General features: G+C 47.4%; 1 protein-coding gene across 1 annotated transcript in view; it reads left to right on the plus strand.

The window, feature by feature from the left end:
- The first annotated feature begins 2,241 nt into the window (after positions 1-2,241).
- Positions 2,242-23,025, plus strand: part of NYX (nyctalopin) — a 32,459-nt gene continuing 11,675 nt past the window's right edge. Inside the window, exon 1 of the mRNA XM_014937985.1 lies at positions 2,242-3,839. The gene's annotated coding sequence lies outside the window, so the exon portion shown is untranslated. The remainder of the gene's footprint in view (positions 3,840-23,025) is intronic.

Consider the following 23,025-nt stretch of genomic DNA (forward strand, 5'->3'; position numbering starts at 1 on the left):
CACTAAATTTACCTGCTTTAGACTTGTGCCAATTATCAACCTCATCATGCAGGGCTTTGTGTTGTCATGCTATGTCCCTGGATGTGCAACAAGCACTTGAGTAGCTTCCAAAAGCTCTTAACCTGGCAGTTTTTCCCTCCTGCATAATGTGTAGCTAAACTCATAGAAACATGGAACTGCAGTTAGGAGAGGGTGAAGCGCTGTGTGTTGTGGAGGTGGCCCATGGGATCTGGCAGTCAAGCCCTCAAGGATAAAGGCTTACACTTGATGCTTGAGCATGAGGTTTGTTCCTGGTGAAGACTGTGGCAGGAGTCATGGGGCAGCTGAAATGACAGGAGCCAGGCCTGTGAGCAGTGCTCTCTGCATCCTGAGGATAGTGGAGGGGTTAGGGAGCTCTGAAAACCAAAGGGGGAAGCCTGCTGCTCATGTGTGGCAGAAGGGCTTAGGAAAGTTCTCTTTCATTGAGGCTGGAGGAAGCAATTTGCCTCTGGTGGTATGAGGCTGAAACTAGGTCACTGGGGGAATGGCAGGTGTGAGGAGTGTTAGGACACCTAAAGTGCTGTGGTGAGAGAAGCACAGGAGCGTGTTCCCACAGAGGTGGGAGTTTGTACTGGGCAGCATAATGTTTCTTAGGATAAACGCAGAAAGAGAACTTGGGAATGGGTAGAGAAAATAAATCCTAAATTGTAAGGTAAAGAAAAAGGGCTGTCAAGTTAAATGGTGAAAATCATTAATGATTTGTCTTTGTTTGTGAATCTGCGTTGTATCAGCCCTTACACAATAAACGGCTGCATGCGCCAGCAGTGGCAGAGGTTACAGTGAAAGGCTGTAGGAAAACCTACTCGTTTCTGCCAGTAAGATTAGTGTAATTTGTGGAGATAAGTGGTGTTGAGACAACATCCATTTGACTACGGTGACAAGGGGTGGGAGGGATTTAGATTAACGTCCTATTGTGGATTCTCATAAAGGTTGAGAGAGCAGTGGGGTTACTGGAGGGTTTTGGTTACTGTTTTGTTGGGTGCAAGTACGAAATCTAGGCAATGATTGAGTACAGGAAAGGTGACTTGCGCAAGCAGGATGCTGCTGAGGCTTTCACCATGGCAATCAAACAAAAGTTGCGCTGTACCTCATTAAAACTGTGTGTCTGTAGCTGCCTGAGTTTGTGAATCCTCATCAAGTGCAGTGTTCACTGTTGCTCATATTGATCGATGTGTTCCTGAAAGTAACCTGCAGTTAGTTATTACAGCCTACGTCCAATTACAGATCTTAAGTGTTAGCTCTTGTGCTTTGGGGGACAGGAGTAAATGAGAAGTCTGTAGTTTCACTCTTGCTCTGCTGTAGGCTCTTCCACTCCACTGAACGTGGCTAGATGTGCTGGGTTATCACACAATTCAACCTCACAGGGCAGTCACAACTGGATTATTTTTGAGGGGAAGAAGATTGCCAGGAGGTGCTAAAGAGGTGACATAAAATACTGTATGGAACTATCATGGTTACGACCTGGTGTCATACTGGTACAGAGTCTGTCTGTGGTTCTGCCAGCCTCCTAGTTGGTTGGTTGCTTCATTGAATCGTTTGCCTTGTACATAGCACTGCTCCTACGCGGCACTCACGGAGGTACGTCCCTGGAAAATGATCTGTATGATTATCTCCTGTTCACAGAAATATTACTTACCCAGCTGAAGCAACTTGCTGATGGTTAAAACAGCAGGCCTGGGCCAGAGCCAGGACGAGGAGAAGTGTCAGTGGTGGTAGGGCCTGTGTCTGATCAATGACCTTCCATAATGTGGTCCTCCACTGCTACCCTTAGTGCTTTCTTGGCATTACTTATGGAAGGTGTGGAAGGGCTGTCAGTGGTACCTATCTCTTAGGCCTTGCCTGTCCCTTTAGGGTGAGGGTAGAAGGAAATTCTGTTGTGTATTTGGTCATTCAGGGCACTGCATCTCTACAGAGAGTTTTTTGGAAGCAATTGAATCCTGCTCTAAACTGCATTTAAGAATAAGTTCCTTCTTAGTCCTGCCACTTTAGGGGAAATTTACCATGCATGTCTTCTGATTTGTTAGCCAAAATTATTGCTGCTAAAGGAATTGTTCAAACAGATGTTCAGTGTGTTCAGAGCACACATTACACAGTGCTGAATCTGACTGATGATCTGTATAGGTTTCAGTACCGTGACAATGTTAAATTACATTATTTGGTGTGATGAAAACTTTGTTCCCACTACTGTTTTATCCAAGTTAGATTTCTCAGGTGAGACTATGGGCTTTGCAGGGAGGCTAAATTACAATCTGGAGTAAATTGATAGGTCTCTGTTGGTATTATGTACTTAGGTACTCAGTGCCAGAAATGCAACAGCATTGATTTGAGGAGGGACTTGAGTACCAGAGGGTTTTTTCAGTGGTTAAAGGGTTTATCTAATCTCCTTCAGTTGATGACTCAGTGGGAAAGAAATTGTAAGTGAGGAATTTGAAGAGGAAACTGAATAAAGGGTTAGGCAAAGACACAAAGCATCTGTTCCCAGCTGTGCTGCTGCTCTGGGTTGGCTGGGGCCAGGCACATCATCATGTTGCAACTGTTCCCCTTGTCTCTTGTGCATCCTGTCAGCATTAAGACGTAAACTTTTTCAAGCAAAGACTGCAGTGCCCTATCCTACCTCATCTGTCATCTCACCTAGGACTTCTAGTTTTTACTTGAAAACAATAATTTGCAGGTAGATTCCGCTTAAAAAAAAGTCACTGCCCCTATTGGGAGGGCATGAGAGACACCTTAGAATGTTCCTTGATTATTCTACTATGAGAAGACAGGTAAATGATATTTCTGATAACATTTCTCAAGTGATTACTTTTGTGGTTCTTTCTAATCCAACTTCCATTGTTAACTTTGGTTTCTATCTTTTCTGGTAAACACTTCTTTCTTCTTGCAGTCGAAACAAACGTTGCTTCTCCTGGTGCTTGAGATCTCAGAGGCTTATGTGGTTGAAAGTATTTCTCATGAAGCAAGGGAAACAGGCACTTAACGCTATTTACAAAGAAGGAACGGCCAGAAATTAAGTGGACCGGGAGTCATAATTAAAGCTGTTTGTTAACTACCACTTGTGTGCTGAGCTTAGTCAGAGATTAGATTCAGGTTATGGGAAGTGTTCTCTGAAGAAATGTAAAAGCACTTGAAAGCTGAGGACTGGCTTATGAAAACAAAAGTACCTCATTATTGATCTTTTCCAGCTCTCTCCTCTTCATCTGTGTATGGAGAAGATACGCTAGGGACTCTGGGTGAAAAGACTCTATATGCACTTAATTATGTTATTTAAATTGCGTCTGTCTATATCAGCTGGTCCAAAGAAGGATACATCCTCTCCTCACTCCCTAAACAGCTGAGGAATCTGATAATTAGACCACTGTTGAATCACAATGTACTTTATTGACAAAATGGATTAATTCCCACAGGCACTCAAGTAGTTGCCTATTTTATGTGGATAAATTAAAATGATAGCCCCACTGCAACCGCTGGTGCTTCTGCAGTACTTCTCAGGAGTAAGTCTCAGCGTGCTTTAAGGAGGAGGTCAGCCTTGCCAGGAAACTGAGACACAAAGCAGTCAAGCGAGAAGGCAGTGGCCGAGTTGGAATCCAGAAGCCCAGCTCTCCCCTAAGAGAGTTGACCTCGTGTTGCTCTTGTCGTGCAAACATCAACTTCCTTTCATGATAAGCCGGGGAGCTGGGAGCAGCGTGAGGCACCCCGTCTCACCATGGGAACTAACCCTCGGGCGGCAGCCGTTGCCCTTGACTTGGAAGTCGTTACTCTTTTAGCAGTAGCTCCCTGGGAAGCAAAGTTCCCCGTGCAGGGTAAGTCTCGTGGTGGTCATCAGGGTTTTTAAGAGGTGTTTGCTGCTGCTGCCGGTCTGGTCTTCAATTCAGTACCAGAAGTGATGCACCCTTGCTTCCCTTGCTCTAAAACGCTGAGATGTTCTTAAGGGAGTTAACGACAACTTTGAATTATGCTTGACAGGAACGCTCATGACACGGTGGCAGATTTCAGTGTATGCTGCAGTAGAAGACAGCATTCCCATGGCTGGTAGCAAGTAAGGAGTGGAACCCTGCAGCGCTCTGCTGAACTTTCTGGCACAGGCTATGCCATAGGGTTAGGAATGTCTTAGCAAGATGGAAGCTTTAGGATCCTTGGGGTCTCTGGGTCCTCTGGGGGACCTCTGGGTCCTTGCTGATACCTGCTTGAACAAGCGTGCTTAAAGAATATCTACCTGACAACCACACCACCACTTTTCTGGGGCTTTTGCTCCCTCAGTGGAGACTCTTGCTTTTTTACTTCTACTTGCTTTTTTACTTTTTTTTTTTTTACTTCATGCTTTTAAGTTCCAATACCAGACTCTCACTCCCAGGCAAGGAAAGGATCATACTGCTTTGACCGATTCTTCAAATATTCTTAATAAAGGGTGCAACTTGAGTTTAGAAATCTGATCATCTATTACAATACAAGCTCACATGGACAGGCTGTAGCCACCCCTTACATGTTCAGTCCTCCCTCAGGTTCAGTTCTTCAGCTGAAGGCATTGGATCAGAGGTGGAACGTGCAGTAACAGAAACCTTTTAAGAGCAGGTCAGGTGAAGACTTGTCAAGAATTACATGAATATCATTGATTGTGCTTAGGGACAAGGAAGGAGTTTCCACATGGATGGTTCGATTAGAAATGCAAATATTTTTTTTTTAGTGGTGCATAGTTTCCTAGTTATTCTGGCTGTTGAGTGTTTTTGTTTTTCTTCGTGCAATCACCAGATGTTCTGTGATGAGGCATTAGTTCTGTGCTAGGTTTTGCCTCCATCAGTGTTTAGGTGGGGTGTTAAATCGCCAGCCATGAAGTCAGGGACCAGCAGTCACGGCTTTGTGCCATTTGTCTCACTGGCTTAAAAACATTCTTGTTTTCCTTCTGTCTTCCCTGACTACTAAAGTCGCCAGCCATGAAGTCAGGGACCAGCAGCCACGGCTTTGTGCCATTTGTCCCACTGGCTTAAAAACATTCTGTTTTCCTTCTGTCTTCCCTGACTACTAAAACCAGAAACTTGAGTCCCAAAGATCTGTCCTCATCCTTCTTAACCAGGTAACCCTTTTTTTCCTGAGCTCTTCAGGCACCATTTGCAACCTCTACTTGGTTTGGGTACCTTTCAGAGATCCATCTTCTTTTTCCAAAGGCAGAAACTTCCTACTCTTGTTTCCCTTGATGTTCCTGCTCCCAGAGACCTATATCTACTGTACAACATTTTGCCTGAAGTAGACTCTTCGTAGTGTGAAGGCCTCCTTTTAGGGGCAGGTATGACTACAGCTGCACTGCCATTCAGGGTGGCAGATCCATGCCTCCAGATGAAGAGTTTGCAGGGCTGCTCAGGCAGGACCTCATAAGGAATAGGTCCTGTCTGAGCCGCAGGAAGACAGCTCTTCAAGGGTTTTCTCAGCAGAATTATTACTGTAGATTATTTAAACATAGGTCATTGAATTCTTTTAACCCAGAGCAGTAGCTGGCAGAACTGTAAATTGGTGTGGCTGTCAAATTTGTATGTAGCTCTCAAAAATTGCCGTATGAACTACTCGGTATCTGAGTTCTCATGGTTTCAAAAGATATAGCTGTATGTTGAGAAGGGTTTTTTAAAGAATTTTCATTTTTTCAGAAGTATAAAAATGCCAGAATGCAGTGACTGAATAACTTCCAAAATGAGGAAGAAGCTAGTTTATATTTGCATGCTGTTTAATTTTGTTTAGTAGAGCATGCTGTATTATTAAAAATTAGACCTGGACGGAATGATTTTTGTTTTTCCATGGAATCTTTCAACTTTAAAATTTTTTCCTGTCTACCAATACACAGCATAGGATCAAAATAGTAGAATCTTTGATGTAACATTAACTCTGGGTTGTTTGATAACTTCAGGCTACTTGTTGGACTGCTCCCTTTATTAAAAGTTATATTAAAGTGGCTTTTTTAGTTTCTAAATCCTATTCTCAAAATACACTTTTTTAAAAGAATTGCTCAGTTCAGAACCACTTTTCACAATGGCTCCACCTTACAAATGTTTTGTTTTTTTTTTTTTGAATTATCAGCATTTTCTAACAGCCACAGACCACTTTTGTTGAAGAGTTTCTGACTGGCCCTGTCATCATTTCATATCAGTGTGTGACACCATTTTCTGTGTCGCAGCATGACTCAAAATTTTACTGCGTGTCACCAATTCCACCTTCAGTGCTCCATGCTCAGGGCTCGGGGTGTGTGGGTGCCATCTGACAATAAAAACTTGGGGGTGAGCTGCTTCACTCCAGGGAGCAGCAGGGGCACCTGGTGAGGTGAGAAAACCACTGCCAGAAGTTTTGCCTTGTTATTCACTGTATTATTTTGTATATTCATTTTACAAAGTTGGCACCAATTTATGAAAGTGCAGCCTCAGCAGCCTGCGTGGTCAGTGTATGGATTGTAGAGTAGATGTGATTTATAGCCCCATCCTGCTCTCTGAAATGTTGTAGAGAAAACGTCTATTGGATTTCTCCTAACAAAAGTGAATCTTTAAGCTCCAGGTTCTTCTGTCTCCTTTTGTGTACTCTATACAGGGCTGATTCTGCTGAGGCCGACACTGGAGTTACATCATCTCAATTAATGCTCTTGGCTAAGCACTTTTCCGAGCTCGGAGGAGACAGTTGAGGCACTTATTTCCAAAGCATCCTGGCTCTTGGCCTACCTTCACTGCTATTTTCTTGAAAGGAAAGTTTCCTGCTGATGCTAAGTGGGAAGAAAGTTAGTTCAACAGCTCTCACCTCCTCTGATTTGGTGTTCCTGGTGGGCAGCTGAGGACAGTCCTTCCTCCGCTGCTTCGTGAGGCTTAGTTGAGGGACCGGACTTTTTTAAGCCTTGAAGGCAGTGAGTGGTTAGTAGTAGGATTGTTAATTGCTACCATAAATGAGAGTTTTAGAGGTTCTGCCCCAGTCAGGGAGAACTGTGTTTTACTGACAGGGCAGCTCAGCCTTGCTGCAGGAAGCCGTGGCGTAGGCTTTGCCCTTTGACGTCAACAGCAAAGTGGGAATGAGATCAAAGCTTTGGATCTTCCTGCTTCAAAGGCGTGGGAAGAGTGCAACAGATCCCAGTTCTGCATCCTGATCTGCGAGGCTGTGGGGGGCTAAGCTGGGAACGGTGGAGATGGAGATGCTGGCTCGTGGGGGGAGGTAGGAGGGATGGCAGCTGTGTATGTTGGCACTGGTGCAAGCTGGCTGCTGACGCTCGCAGGCTGGCAGGAAGATATGCTTGATCAGCTTTGTGGGTAGAGAAAATGTCCTGGATTAGTTAGTGCTGGCAAGAGCCAAAGTGAGAAAAATACTGTGAGACTGAAGCGGTGGATATGTCTTTCCTGGGTTTTCCATGCAGAGCTTTCCAGAGCCCCCTGCTCACAAGCTACACACCACATTTTTCCTTTGAACATCTTTGTGTGTCACTGAAATGATCCTCTCTTGCTACAGAAGCATCTCGGTTTCCTTCACAATACAGGAGTTGTTTAGCCCTTTAACTTGCGGGTGACTGGTGTTAACCCTTCGTTCCTGTTGTTCCCCCTGAATGTCAGATTTGTGTTCCCTCACGGTGGGAGAGGAAGAAAAGCATGTGGCTGTGGGATGACACCTCCTACCCACCTTGATTTAACCTGTGGTGCTGTCCTCAAAAATAGGTCTGGAGCAGGTTGTACTTTTCCCTTTCTCCCACCAGAAAGTTCCCGTCATGTCACTGTTCTGCTGGGATCACTGAGAGGTCCTTGGAGTGCTGGCCTGGAATAGTGCTGGGCACGGGAGAGCAAGCAAAGCAGCAGCTAAAATTTCGATTTCGATGGGTTTGATGTCTTTTCTTCTTGTACGTTGTGTCGCCAGTGACTTTCAGAGCACATTTTCAAGTACGCTGGGCAGCTTGCCTGCAAGATAAAGTAACAGTATTAATAAAGGAGCAGGGAGGATGGAAAAATGTCCAGGTTTTTCCAGACCAAACTGGAAAAGAAGCATATAGGGAATAAGGAAATAGTGATCTCAGTGCAATAGAGAAGGCTGTCAGACCTAGTGGGGTGATTGCTGATTGGCAAGAGCCATTAAGAGTGGAGTACATTAGTGTCAGAACGTTTCCATCCCATGTTGCTTCATCTCCACATCCCAACTGGTAGAGGATGCATGTTCACATTGTGAAGTGCCAGTAACCCAGGCTAGAGAGGAGGCAGGCTTATCCTAGCTGACTTAAATAATGTAAAACTACTGTCCTTCAGTGGAAAACACTAAAAATCCCAGGGATAGTGCTCAAGCATCAGATGAGAAATTAATTCAATTTCTAACCCAGTATAGCCAATAGTGAGATTAATTTATGCTTCAAGTTCTAACATTAATCTTTAATTTAGCTCAATGCCTCTTCATCTAGCTGAGAGAGCTCAGCATCTCCTGACTCTGCTGTTTTGATCAAAGATGCTGTTCTTCAAGAGCTGTAACACCCTCCCCCTGCTTCCAATCCAGCGTAGCAATCCTAGATACAGGCCTCTACTTATTTTTCATGAACAGGCCTGCTAGTAAAGATATTTGCTGTTAAGCACCTCTTCTTTCTTTTAAAGACAGGGCATGTCTGCAGGAGGGTTGGGAAGCCTTTAGCTGCCCTCCCCTTCGGGCACTTGGCTCCTGTGTGCAGTCGGGTCCCTTGGGCAGCTGCTGGTCACATGAAAGCTCCTCTGCAGAGTCCCCCAACGCAGCCAGGGCTGCAGACAACCCTCGGGTATTTCTGCTCAGCCCACTGCTCGGAGAGCTCAGCCTGTTGCAGACAGGAGACTGCATGGGCTATTCGTTTTGGAACTGGGCACTCACACAGTGTAGGAGTTTTTCCTTTTTAACTGGTGATAGTTCAGTTTGCCTCAGACAAGGGTTTTGCACGTTGAAACACAACTTTTCACTCTTCCGTTCCAGCTTTCATGTTTTGGTGTATAGTCGTGTGTCATGTGTATATGGCTGCTCATGTGTTCCTGTGTATTTTGATGGACTGAAGCAAGTTCAGAAGAAATCTGAGGCCCCTGAGCACATAGCAGGGTAAAGCGGAGGACCGCACTGGTCCCAGGCTCCAAACTTCTTCCATCATTTTCATTACCTTGTTCCCAGGTAGTTTGATTTTAACACCAGAGGACTCCTGCCTAAACTTTTTCCACACCATCTCTTTATACCTCGTCCCACCTTGTCAGTTGTGGGGTATGTCTCCTTTCCCTTATTTATTTCCTTTATCCAAGTGGGATCATCCCTCTGGAGGGTGTCATGGTGTGGCAGCGCACGTGCCAGCCACCTCTAGCAATGGATTCGTGGGGTAACAGGAAACCTGTGCAGGAACACAGATCCCATCTGTGATGGTGGCCTTCTAGTACCTGAAGAGACCCTACAGAACCGCTGGAGAGGGACTGTTTATCAGGGAGTGTAGCAATAGGACAAGGGGTAATGGTTTTAAATTGAAAGAGGGGAGATTTAGATTAGATCTCAGGAAGAAATTCTTTACTGTGAGTATGGTGAGACACTGGAACAGGTTGCCCAGAGAAGCTGTGGATGCCCCATCCTTGGAAGTGTTGAAGACCAGGCCGGATGGGGCCTGGTCTAGTGGGAGGTGTCCCTGCCCATGGGAGGAGGGTTGGAAGAAGGTGATCTTTAAGGTCCCTTCCACCTCTAACCATTCTATGATTCTATGTCCTGTAGCCTTTTGCTCCACGTTTGTGCAGCATCTAGCACAGTAGCGTCTTATCTGAATTGCTGCGCAAATACATAGGATTAGTCATGAGAGTAGGGAGGATTAACTCTGTAATTCATACAGATTGATGCTAACGAGAGCTTCTTAGGGAGGATGCTTCGTAGCGGTCTGTTAGGTCTACTTTTCTTCTGATCTCCCCAAAGTATCACCCGTGGGCTTTGAGAGAGCGGTTGGCAAACTAGTGAGATGTTACAGACCTCATCTGATGAAATTCCTGTCTGGAGGGAATAAACAAGCAGTGTTGTATGTTTTGCTTTAGGAAACTCAGAGATTAGCTAAGTTTGTGTTTTAAACCACCTCCATAAACAGACTCCAGCTGTGACAGTCCTGGGATCTGTACCCCCTTTCTCCAAGCTGTAGTGCCAAAATAGAAACAGGCTTTTTCCTGAACAGGCTTTGTCCTGAGATGATCTCTCGGGTTTGTGAATGTGTTCTGACTTGGCAAAAAAACAGTCCTTTAAAATATTCAGCATGACAGCTGTGAAACTGTACACAACATGGTCTGGTGACTGACCGGAGGAGTAACAAGTGCCCTCTGCAGGGTGACACAGCCAACGCTGGCGTCAGTTCTGACAGCTCCAGCCTCACTGGTCTGTGAACACATCTCCCCTCGTCTTTTGTAGCTGAGAGGTGGAGGTGCAATTTTTCCCATGAGCTACAGAAGCAGGAGATGCAAGACGAAAAGCAAAGGTCATGCCATCCATCAGCATCCTGGGAATGCATTGGTGTTTGCATTGCAGTCTTCTGTGTGTGAGGCTAAAATAGGATATGTCTATGTGTAGCCTTACAGGGACAGAGTGTTCCAGTGACCTTCCTAGGCTGTAAACTTCAGATTTGATCACGGTGTCTATTTACAGGTAAAGAACCGAATATTTGGGCTGCAAAGGCTTGTTACCAATTTGCCGTGCAGCCCATTTGTATAAAACTCAGTGTAAGACATTCCTTTTGATGGAAGAGAAAGGCCGACATTTAAAACAAACCAAACAAAAGTACAAGTTGGACAATTGAATAACAGTATTTGGGGGAAATTTCCCTAAGCTTCTTGGTGACTACTGTAGACAGGAGTGCACTGTAGAATTATGTATATCATTTGTCCAAGTGGAAGTCACTGCTGCGCCCCCAGTTAAACTCACATACAGCACTACAGATACTGTGCCAGGATGGCTGGGTACTAACGATGCCCCTTCTCTTCTTTAGAGATGCTTACCTGCAATTTTCACTTATCCTTTCATGTGGACATGTAAATCCCAGGAGAATTTGCATTATGTTTTCCAGGCTTATCAGTGGATTAAAGTTGATTTGCATTACGTTTTCCAGGCTTATCAGTGGATTAAAGTTGGCAAGACAGTCAAAAACCCAGTCATTTCTTTTTAGGTAGTTTGTGATAGATAAAGGAAATCTGAAGTGTTTCTTTTTCTCCCCAAATAAGGAATGTCAGATGGACTATTTCCTGGCTTTCATCTCTTAAGAATATGGCATGGGAGGTCTCAGAAGTATAAAATTGCTTTTCCTTAACCAAAAAGACAAGAGTAGTGGAGCTGTAATAGAGATGTAGTTTCTTCTCAACAGTTCTCAAACATTTGTGCTACACTGGATTTAATAATACAGGAGTTTTAAAGGGCTGAATAAATCACTTCTTTTGCTGTTCATCAAGTGACACACTGGTGATACAGCCTCCCTTAGAGATCTGGTAGACCTTTCAGGAAAAAAACAGCATTAAAACCAGACTGAATTTACTGTGTTTAAAAACGGCAGTGGAAAAACACACCTCAAATTCATAAACGGTACTGTTAAACACAAAAATGTCAAATGTGCATGAGATCTCTTCTATTCTTGGAGACCTCGGTTATATTCGGTAAATATATTCAGTTACTAGTGGTAACTTGGAAGGCACTTAAGCGCAGGGAGAAGAAGGAGGGATGGCTAAACAGAAGGCTGACAGGGGGGTGCAGCTGTGCGAGCGCGCGTTGGCTGGCTGAAGCTGCGGCGCAGCAGCCGAGGGATGAGTTAAGGCTCCGGTAGGTCACAGCACAGTTTGTTCTTTCTGATTTATGAACCCCCCACTTCGAGTGTGTCTGTGCTATGTTAGTGGCTCCGCTACTCAGAGAGCGCCTGCGTATCTTGATCAGGCACCAGTATATCTTATATGCCAATCACCGGGCAGGAACAATATGCAAACACACTGCTATGCTCTCACCCACTTGAAGAGGCTTTTGCTTTGCAAAACGTGAAGGCAGGGGTATGTCACTGCGTCTTCCAAACCGGACTCTGAAGAGAGCTGTTAGTAACTAGTAAGGACACAAATAGCTCTTGTTTGCTTTACAGTTAGATCAAGCTTACGGTGCGTTACCATGTGAACATCGCAGCACGGACACTCAGATCTCATGCACAGATGCTGTCAAGCCAGGGAGAAGGAAAATCAACAATACCAAAACCAAATAAACCAATACATTTACATGCACTGCAAATACATCCTTCCCATCTTGTTTATTACATACAAGTCTTCCTCTGCAACTCCTCCCATCTTATTAATAAAATGTCCTTAAGGTTTCAAAGTGGAAGGCTCAGCAGTAGGCTGATGCAAAATGACAGCAGTAGGGTGATGATGATTTATGCCACCCACAGATCAAGTCTGAAGGCTTTATTTACATGCTGCAAGACTGTTTGCAGAAGGCCTTGCCCAATTTAGTGTATGGGAAATCTGGTGGTGAAACGATTTAGTTACATTGTGAAATTAAGAAATGTTCTAAAGACTTAAAGCATTAAGTGCTCTTTGCGCGCTGCTGTATTACATTCATAAAATACCCAAGCCTGGCTCTAATGGGCTGTAAACGAACTCTTGGTGAAAAATATATCAAAATAAAACTACAGACAACCTGGGAAAACGCCTTCCACGTTCCTCATAAAGACTTCATACCAATTAGCAAAACTAGTCCCAGAGAGCACGTAACAGGCTTTATGCTAGACCTTGTGGATGCTGGGACAGGACTTTGTTTTTTACGATACCAATATTTACACCAACAATTGGGCTTGAGTGATGGGAAATGCAAGATTTGCAGGGAGAGCAAGGCAAATGGTATCATTTAGAAGGGAAGATAAACAAAATTGTTACTACCAAGAAAGCGGGAAGTCAGAGCTGTGTGGGCTGAGTTCTGTCCTTATTTGGCTTCGGGGAATTATGTGATTTTATTCTATGACTCAGAGTTGTTTTTACAGCATTTGCGTCACCCAGAAAAGTTGAATCTGCATAAGACCCAGCATGTTCCAGGAGAGAATATTTTGTTCTGTAATGTGAACAGGCACTGACAGCTTTCATGTTTTGCTTTTTTCTATTATTATTGTCATTCAGGCATAACCTGCAAAATGTCTCAGAGTGATCAGGTTATGTTACCACAGCAAGTACATGCAGTATCAGGCAAAATCCTAACACTTGGAGAATCATTTTACAAATCAGCAACAGTGAATTTTTTGAGAGAGACATAAGCTTTTAATTTGCCTCCTTCAGCCCCTGTTCACATGTGGAAAAAACACAGCCTGTGCATGAACTAGGTAATTCAACCTCCCCCCTCAGTTCCACCCAGATCTAACCATGTTATTTCACTTGCAAAGCCTCACCCATTTATAGGTGCCACATATTATTCACTGCTCTGAAGTGTAAATGCTTGTGTTTTTCCATCCAGGAGGGTTGTTAGAGGATTTGGCACATAATGCTGTAAGAAGATAGCAGGACTGAAAGTAGGTGAGCTTAGGCATTGGTTTGGAGATGCAGTAAATCCAAGCAAATCCAAATTTAGGTCTTTGAAGGCTGGATCGCAAATGCTGCAGCCCTGTGGTGCAAAGTGCTGATCCAATATTGGCTCACTCTGCTTGTTCAGACGTGTTCAAGTGTTTCTGAGAAGTTATTTCTGTGCTGGCAAGCTTTATGAAAGATCAGGTGGTGTCTGCCCATGTGGCTCTGCGTTTCTACAAGGCTGAGTATCATTTCTCTTCCTGCGGCTGGCATGGAGCTGTCGTAAAAGCATGATGCTGACATAAACACCGCTCTGGCTAATTAGACAGAAATGAGGTTGTGTGCCCACACTCAGCCTGGAGCATGTCAGTGGCACCCTGTGGATTGGCTTTTATTAACGGACGTGGAAGAGCCTCAACCTCCCAACCATTGCCCAGCACTGAGTAACAGCTTGGACATAAGTGAAATTCCAGTGAAATGAACTTTTTCTTGTTCCAAGCACCTCACACGTGTCCAAGGGAGGGACGCTCCCTTTTTACCCCTGCTCTTTGCTGGAGAGCACTGGCAGCAGACTTTGACTCTAGTTCAGTCCGTCGTTCATTGGCACTGAGCTCAGGCAGGAGGGTGTGTCATGACCCTGTGAGCCATTTATGTAAAGAAAACTTCCTTCTCTCTCACCTACAAATATTTTTTCTTTTTTGAGCAGCTGCATTTGCTTAGGTTTTGCCAGGATAAAAGGCTGAGGCTGAGCGAGGTGCGGTCATCTCAGGCCGCAGCCTGGGAGGGGGAGGCACTGCACTAATCTCTTGCTCTCTCTCTCACCATTTGTGTCCAGAGGAGAAGAAAATGAAGCTGACATGATTATCTGATCCCATATCGTCCCATCAGAACCGGTCACTCTGCAAATTCTTGGCGATTTAATTCCCCCATCTAATTAGTTCCTCCTCTAGAAATGATTAGCTCACATTAGAGATGAATTACCTGTTAATTTTCCATTTGATAATTAGTGCTCTTCTAGCCCTGTTTTAAGCTTTCTTGTCTTATGTCAGACTTGTTCAAAAGCAGACACTTAAGTAACTTGATTTGGGTTTCTGTTAATCTTGCTGTTTCCCATTTCACATAGGGGAGGACAGGCTGCCTCGTAGTCAAGGCAGGGGTCTGATAATGCCACAGGGGCCTCCTGGAGAGGTGGTTCCCTCCCCACCTCTGCTCTGGACGTCCCGTGTGTCTAGGAGAGATGAAAGACCAAAACAAAAAAACGACTCCAAAAGTAATTACAGTGCAAAATCTTGACCTTTGTGGTTTCTGCTCCGCTAGTGCCCAAAGTCTCCGAGTCTTGATTTTTTTTTTTATCTGTGCAAGTGTTTGTCAGGCCCGGGGCCAGGGGCACAGTGTGCTTGAGGGGGGGCTGCAGGAGGAAGGGCTGGCTGCGAGGGCTTTCATGGTGGATGGGGGAATTTTCTTGAGGTCTGCTCTCCGCTCCCGAGGCTGCTTCTGCATTTTATCTACAGATCGGTTCAATGCAAAATGCAGAAGCTGTGCAGGAAACAGAAGGCAATGCTTTCCCCTCCTGCCGCCCCCCCCGCATCCCCCTTCCCCGGATGTGTTTGCAAATCCTGGTCTCCTCTTTCAGTATGTTTCTGCCAGGCAGAAGCCTGCTGGCATTATTTATTAATTTTGCTGCACAGTATCATGGTTTGGACAGGAGGGGGGGATAGTCCCCTTTTGATGTGTGCTAGCCTGTCACTTCTGTTGGTAGGGCACTTCTTTAGGGGAGAGGGTGCTGCGCGTTTGGCTCTCCCCATGAGGTGGAAAGCAGAGATTTATCAGGCAAGTGCTCAAAAAAACCTCCTGGTTGTACAGACCTTGGGTGATGTTGCTCATGTTAACTATCCCTGTGTAGTGGTGCGGAGCAGAGTTTATCCCTGCACGCTCCCAGGGGAGGGGTGGCAAATGCTTTCTTCAGCCTCACTTGCCAGGGAGCCTGCCCTCCTTGCAAGCAGCTGCGGGGCTGGGCTCCCAATGAGAAATAAAGAATGCAAGGTCTGTGAGCGATGCCCCGGTGACTCCTGATGGAGTGTATTTGGATTGGGCTGGTTGGTCATGCATGGGCATGATGGAGGAAAGGCAAACGCCCAGCTGACTTTTATGGAAAAGTAGGCATGTTCAATGCTTAAATAATGTTTAGCTCTCCCTCAGTTGCTGCCTAAACCTCAAGAGTCCCAAAGCACTTCTGTTCCTAGCTGCATCAAACATTCAGGCCTGGAGCCTCAAGGGTATTTCTGCTTCTGTGCTGCTGACATCCCTTAGCTAACGTCTAATCCTTTTTAGGTCTCTCAGGTGTGAATGGACCCACCTAAACGCAGGTGGTACTGCCCAGCACAGCTTCAGGGGAGCACTCAGAGAAGGTGTGTTCGGATCTGGGCTTTGCTGGCATAACCCAATCTTGTTGTACCATGTTACTGCTCTGGCTGCCCATCTTGTTCCCCTGCAGATGCTACTGGCCCTCGAATGGGAAAGGACCTATGTGTACTCTTTTTCATACCCTGTGGGGAGGCCTGATGCTGTAGCCCTTCAGCTGGACGCCCTTGGGCAACATGCAGCCAACCTGTAGCATTGGTAGCGTCCTTCAGACCCCATGGGAGGCTCTGTCAAAGCCACCTACTGAGTGTCTACTGAGAATACCCATCCCTGGAGGTGTTCAAGGCCAGGCTGGATGTGGCCTTGAGCAACCTGCTCTAGTGGGAGGTGTCCCTGCCCATGGCAGGGGGGTTGGAACTAGATGATCTTTGAGGTCCCTTCTAACCCTAACCATTCTATGATTCTGTGATTCTATGAATACTGTACTGAGGGTGTCCTGGCTTAGTGCTTTAATTCATCACTTCCACAGTCCGCTCTTTGTTTTGCAATTTTTAAATTGTGCTGCTAAAGATCATGGCAGCAGCCCCAAGCAGCGAAGTTTCCTTACCACATTTAAGGGCACGGCAAGAATTTCTGTTACACCAGCGAGCCCGTTGCTCTGGTAGGAGAGACAGATCGTGGACGAGCTATTGCCAAATGTGCCTGAGTGGCTGCTGGGAACACTCAGTGCCAAGGAGGGAGAGGATGTGTTTTGGATGCCCCGGAGGTGCTGCAGGGCAGCGGGGTGAAGGGAGGTGCAGCCTTGCACATGCAGGCAGGCCGACCCCTTCCCTGTCTCACACCCTCACGTGCCAAATGTGTCATCCCCAGCACAACACGGTAAGTCTCGTAGGAGAGCCGTGAAAGCTCGGCCTAAATCAAACGGAAATAATAACCGCCGTGAGAAATTCTGGGTAGAACACAGGGGTTTTTGGAGGGCTGTGGTGTCTTGCAGAGCCCTGGTGTGATTTATTTTTAATGCTGAATGTCTATCTAGCCCTCCTTCGCATTTCCCACAGCTCGGCTAGATCAATGCACTTCTGCAGCATCTCCCTCCCTCTGCCTCGTACACGTGGTTTTTACCTCCTCTTTATTTTCTGTTTCCCACCATACTCGCAGAGCAGATGTTCCCGACTCTCTGTTATAGCTCAAACCAGGCCGGGTAGCTCAAACAACTTGTTGCAACACACTTGTTGCTAAAGCACAGCTGCTAGAGCTCAGTTTTTCTGAAAAGTGCAACAGGGGTTTTCCCCCCCAGCTTCTTTAGGCTCCTGCAAACCTAATGCGACCTGGATGGCATCTCTAGATGCAACCTAGAAATGGCTGAGGGATTTACAGGCTGCAGCTTTGCTGCTATCTGGCTAGCAGGAGTAGAACTTTCTCTTCACGTTGCCAGTTGCTAGGCCTGGGGCTCAGTGCCAATCCTATCCAAGAGCATAGAATTTGCCCTGCTGCAGAGGAACTGTTGCTTCCATCACTGTCGATTTCATGTCTTAGAGAAAGCTGTTGTGCCCCTTCTCGCTGCAGCTGGCAGGAAGCAAAGCCTCTTGCATGAGCAGAAGTGATGTACTTCTGCGATCCATAAATACACCCCAGTGGTGGGGGATTTGCTGTGTTTGCCCGTAACATAGCCATGGGGCTTTTTTTGACGATGGCCAGGGCTGGCACTGAGAAGGTATCAGCAGTCCATAAAATCACAGGCAGGGAATCAGTAGAAAGCAGAGTATGTGGGTGTAAATCATAGCATCATAGAATGATTTGGGTTGGAAGGGACCTTAAAGATCATCTAGTTCCAACCCCCCTGCCATGGGCAGGGACACCTCCCACTAGACCAGGTTGCTCAAAGCCTCATCCAGCCTGGCCTTGAGCACCACCAGGGATGGGGCATCCACAGCTTCTCTGAGCAACCTGTTCCAGTGCCTCACTGCCCTCCAGTAAATAATTTCTTCCTAATATCTAATCTAAATCTCCCCTCTTTCAATTTTAAACCATTACCCCTCATGCTATTGCTCCACTCCCTGATAGAGAGTCCCTCCCCATGTCTCCTGTAGGCTCCCTTTATGTACTGGAAGGATGCTATAAGGTCTCCCTGGAGCCTTCTCCAGGCTGAACAACCCCAACTCTCTCAGCCTGTCTTCTTATCTACTACAGTGTCTGTTCTTCTCCCTCCCCCAAGCTCTGCTGGCTTTAGTCATCTTAGACTCATGCAAAAACTCTGCATACATCAGGTTGTGGATGTTTGAGTAGCTGCATTACTGTAGCTGGAGAATCTAAACTCCTTGCAGATGAACCCGGTGGTGGCTTGGAAAAAGCAGTGTAGCAGACGGCTGCTGTCAGCTACACCGGCTGCTCCCAGAGCAGCTCCCAGCACCAGTGATTGCTCCATCTCCCCCCTCGTGCACCGTGGAGCAATACTGGGTTTCTCACCAGAGTTTCATACATTCCATTTTTGGGGTCTCTGAGTTTCTTTGTCCTTTATACATGACACATCCCTTCTTAGTGGTCCAACACGTGGTGGTTAGGTGCGCTGTACCGTGTGAGGAAGCTTTCACTTATACAGCTGCAGCGAGGAGCACGGAGACTTTCTCATGCCCCTTTGCTAGGAGGGGGCGTGGGTGAAAGATGCGTATGTGGTTCTTTGTACTGCAACATCAGCTGGAAAGAGGACTTGGCCATAATGAACTTGCTCTCTTGCTGTGTTTTCAGCCCAATTCTTTGACAGCTCTGCGCTTGATTATGCAGTGAATGCATGGCCATGTTGATTACATGCTCAGGAGTGCATGATAAGTTCACTTAACAAATCTTCCAGATCATCTCTAAGTGTATCCTGCTCTAGCCCTCTGTTTAGTGTGCTGGTTATTATGTTACTGAAGTTTATTACTGATTTGATGAGTGGCTCCTTTCCTATCTGCCAACATTTTTGACAGACAACAGAATTATCCTTTTAGATCTATTACCAGGTAATTACAGTTGCTTGGCATGATGGTGTGCTCCTTGTTACTTGGGATTCAGAAGTGTTAGTCAGGCAGGGGAAAGTGCAACAACAGGTAGAGCAAAAATCACATTGCAGCACAGTTACAGCCTCCCAGATCGCTCCATCCAAGAGTCCCAGGGCTTTTGGCTAATTCTCCCCAAGTACCTGACCTGGCTAGAAAGCAGGCTCCTGACAGAAGTGCATGACTTAAGCGGAGACAGGTAAGTGATGAACCTGCCCCAAATGCTGATGCTATACAGTAGGGAGAAGGTAGCACTGATCCTGTCACAGAAGTGGGAGAGATGAATCACCAGGAGGTAAATAAACTGTCTGGGGAGGCCTGGGAGGGCTGTTGGCTTGGATAACATACTGCCTGTTGTGTGTTTAGTGCAGAAAGGCTGCTTCAAAAGGTGTTTGCAGTGCTGTGTTTAAGTTCATTGTGTGCTGCCCATACATAGTTGTGGAGGCAACTTTATTAAGATCAATGGCCTCACTAGCCACTAAGGGAGAATAAAGCAGAGCTCACTGCAATGTGTCCTTGCCTTCATGTGTGTAGCGCACAGCCTTCCCATTAGATAACAAGGAATTGTAAGTAGTCACTGCCTTGGGCAGCAGCCGGTGGAAAGCACTGCGGGAGGAGTCAGGCAGGAGACCAGCAGCTCTCTGGTTATGACACAGGGAGGAAATGACCCCGCAGATGCCAAAGGGCTGGGGCAGAGCAGCTCCCCAGCTGCTAGTAAAAGCGGCATGAACCCAAACCCTCCCGGGCCTCCCTTGCTGTGCATGCCCACACCACTGGCACCCCTGGACTGGCTTCAGCGGGGAGGGCAGGTTGGCTGGTGGGAGTGCTGCCGGCCTTGACTTTCCCTGTGGGACACGGGAGCAGCAGCTGCCCGCTCGGCCACACGCCAGGCAAAAGCGGCGATGCAGCACAGCGTGCTGAGCCGAGGGCTGCTCCGAAGGCAGAAGTGAGGGCAGGGCTCCCCACACCCCGACAGAGAAAGATGGGCAACACAGGCCTCACCAGCTGCTGTTCATCCCCGAAATGAGACATCTGAGCGTGGCCAGCCAGTTTTAGGAAAAAAAAAATAAAATTGTAATAGAGGCCAAGAGTCACAGCACAGATGTGGGGAGATGTAGATTCAAGTTCCTCTTTAGCTTTCGTTAATATAGCTCTCTGCCCAGCTTTCCTTTCCCGCCCCAAGGCTACTCTGGGTATTGTGGGGAGTCACTTGGTAACCCCAATGATGTTGTTTTCCAGCATTGCATCCACATACATGTATTGCAATGGGAAGCAGGATCTTCCCAGGTGAGTGCCCAGCCCCTTGCTGCAGAGCAGCCCCTTGCTGCTCCTTTTTCGCTAGAAATGTTATTGTTTGATTAGCACGACCAAGACATGAAACCACATCCGCAGGATGGGCCAGGAGAGACCTCATGAGATGGTGTGAAAGTCAGTGGCCTGGACAGTTTTGGAGAGGGTCTTTGACCTGCCCTTCCCAGGCAGGGGGAGGATTTTACCCTGACGGAGCTACACCCCAAACCCCAGATTCTTTGACCCCTTTGCACAGGGTCTCCATGACGTCTAATTGGGCTGTCGGCAGAGGTTTGGGCTGACAGATGAATACATTAGCTTGTGGCTTGCTGTGCACTGCATCTGCTTCAGTCTCTCTACCCTAGAGTGTGCTGTTCCCTTTCAGAAGATGCTCCTGCTGCAGCTGTGGGCTCCTGGGCCTCCACTCCTGCTGCAGGGCTTGGCCATCATGCAACAGCTGGGCTGGGATTTCAAATCTGGTGCCCACCTTGACCCTCTCCTCTTTCTGCTGCTTTATTGGCTTCACTTCCTTACACTCCCTGTGGGTAAGCAGCTTTTTGGTGGCTATTTCTTGCCAAGTGCTGCTGCTGGGCGCTTTGTCTTGTCCCTGCTTCCTCCTGCCATGGACCAGGCAGCGAAGAGTTGCCCAGAGTTACTCCTGCAGGTAGCCCACTGTCAGCTGAGCCATGCCATGGGGTAGCTGCTTGGCTGCTTCATTCTTGGACTGGATTTGAGCACTGCGATGTGCCCAGCACTGTCTGTGCTCTCAGTCCATGGGTAGGTGTCCACCCAGGGCTGTGTCTGCACTAGGGCCCCCAGGCTTCAGCAGGAAAAAATCTGTTTTTTCTGCCAGTGTCCAGGTTTTTCTGGGAACTGCTGGCACAAGGATGGGCTGAGGTGTCTCAGAGGTCGTGTAAAATCAAGGAGGGGTAGGCTGTTAAGGGGTACTTGGAGAGGGATTGTAGATCCAGGGTCTCTACCTAAGCCCAAACACAGCTGTGTAACAGGTTGGGCTAGGGAAACCATTCCTTCTCAGATCAACCTAGCAGCAAAAAAATGTTCAGTTTTCACCTGGATCAGCTCTGTGATGGCAGCCTGCTGCTGGGTAGCAGGCCTGTACTGCCACAGGGACATGGATCAAGGTGGCAGCTGCTGCTGGTGTGAAGTGGCTTTGGGGCTACCATGTGCTACACACAAACCCAGGCCAGCACGGTGAATGTAAAACCGGGTGATGGGCTGTTCTTCAGTTTGTTGTGCCTTGCTTGGGAAGCTGGTCAAGGCTTGGACAGTTTTACGTACACCCAGCAGAACAAACAAACCCGGACACTCGGCAGAGGCTGCTGTGGGGAAGGAGGGGCCAAAATTGGTCTTTGGGGTGAGATGGATTTGTTTCTGAAGGGCTAAAATACAGGTACCCAACCTTTTCCCTGTGCATGGAGATCTTCAGCTCTGTCCCAGGCTGCCACCATGCTGTTCAGCTCCCTTGATGCTGCTAGGGAGTTAAGGAGAAGCCAGAAGAGCTCCTTTCCAGAGACCTTGCTGTCAAGGGGCCATCTGCAAGCCCATGGAGGCTTTCAGAAAGCGTGGCTGGCTGAGGTGGTGCTTGCCAGCAGGGTCTCATGGAAGTGGGTGATGTTCTCCATGCTGTCCTGCCTGGGAGCCATCCCCTTCTTCTGACCCTGCAGAGGTGGGGAGGGGTGGTGGGACTGGCAGGGCACGAGTGGCTCCCCAGAGAACCTCTGGCAGAACAAACAGGCAATGAAACACAAATGAACAACTTCAGATTTATCACCTGGCTTTAGGGAAGAAGTACAATGTTTCCACCACACGAACACAGGTATCTCCCCTGGCCAGATATTTGACCATACTGTGGCAGTTTTGCTCCCTTTTTTCTCCTTCTTTGCTCTTCTGGGGCCAAGCTGCACCAGCCACTGCCTCTGGCACGAGGCACGGTGGCTGCCTACAGGAGTCATTTTGACAGCCCGGCAGTACCATCGCTGGTGGCAGCCCTCCTTGCTGAGGACACATGGGGAGGACATCGCAGGGGCCACCACAGCAGCTTTCCCTTCCAAGGGGTTTCATGAGACGGGGTGGATCTTCTCCAACTGGGATGAGACCAGGCAGCCCGATGAGTGCACGGCACAGCAGCCTGATGGGGGTGGGCAGGCTGCGGTGGGGCTCCAATACCAGGCAGAGGACCAGTGACAACGTGCAAGCTGCAGCACCCAGGGTTGAGTTGAAATGGGAGTCCTGGGGCCTTGGGCAGAGGTCAGGGTGGCCCCCAGGGGAGATCCCTCCCTAAGATGGCTGTTGTGCCCTCAGGGCCCTGGAGTTTAATGCTTGGGCAAAGTCTGGGGGCTGGAGCTTCAGTCCAGACATAAAAGAAGCCCCTGCCTGCAGAAGAAAATGTGTCCTCTCTTTTGAACGAGGGAAAGGCTCTTAGATCCTGGCTCTTGACATATTGATACCGAGCACTGCTTCTGGCAGTGGTGCAGGCTGTGCTGAAGTTGCAAACCCCAGCATGGCTGTCCTGGTCCATCCTGTCTGCTCACAGCAGAGCGGGTCCCCCCCTCAGAGGACTCCTCCTCCCCACCCCAAACCCATGCCTTCCAGAGCTGTGCACCAGCTGGTTGACCACCCTACATGCAGCCCAGGTCCCACGGCTGGGAAATGGTGAGGCAGCTACTTCAAAGGTCACCCCAGCAATTGCGGGAGCAGGAAAGGCTCCGATGTGCAGCCCAGCTGCTGCTGTGAGATGAGGGGAAGCATGCACCAGACCGTGGCCGCTGCGGTCACCGTTACAGAAGCTCAGGAAACCAAAGCCC

Source organism: Calidris pugnax, unplaced genomic scaffold (genome assembly GCF_001431845.1).
Source record: "Calidris pugnax isolate Ruff unplaced genomic scaffold, ASM143184v1 scaffold25, whole genome shotgun sequence".
Taxonomy (NCBI): Eukaryota; Metazoa; Chordata; class Aves; order Charadriiformes; family Scolopacidae; genus Calidris; species Calidris pugnax.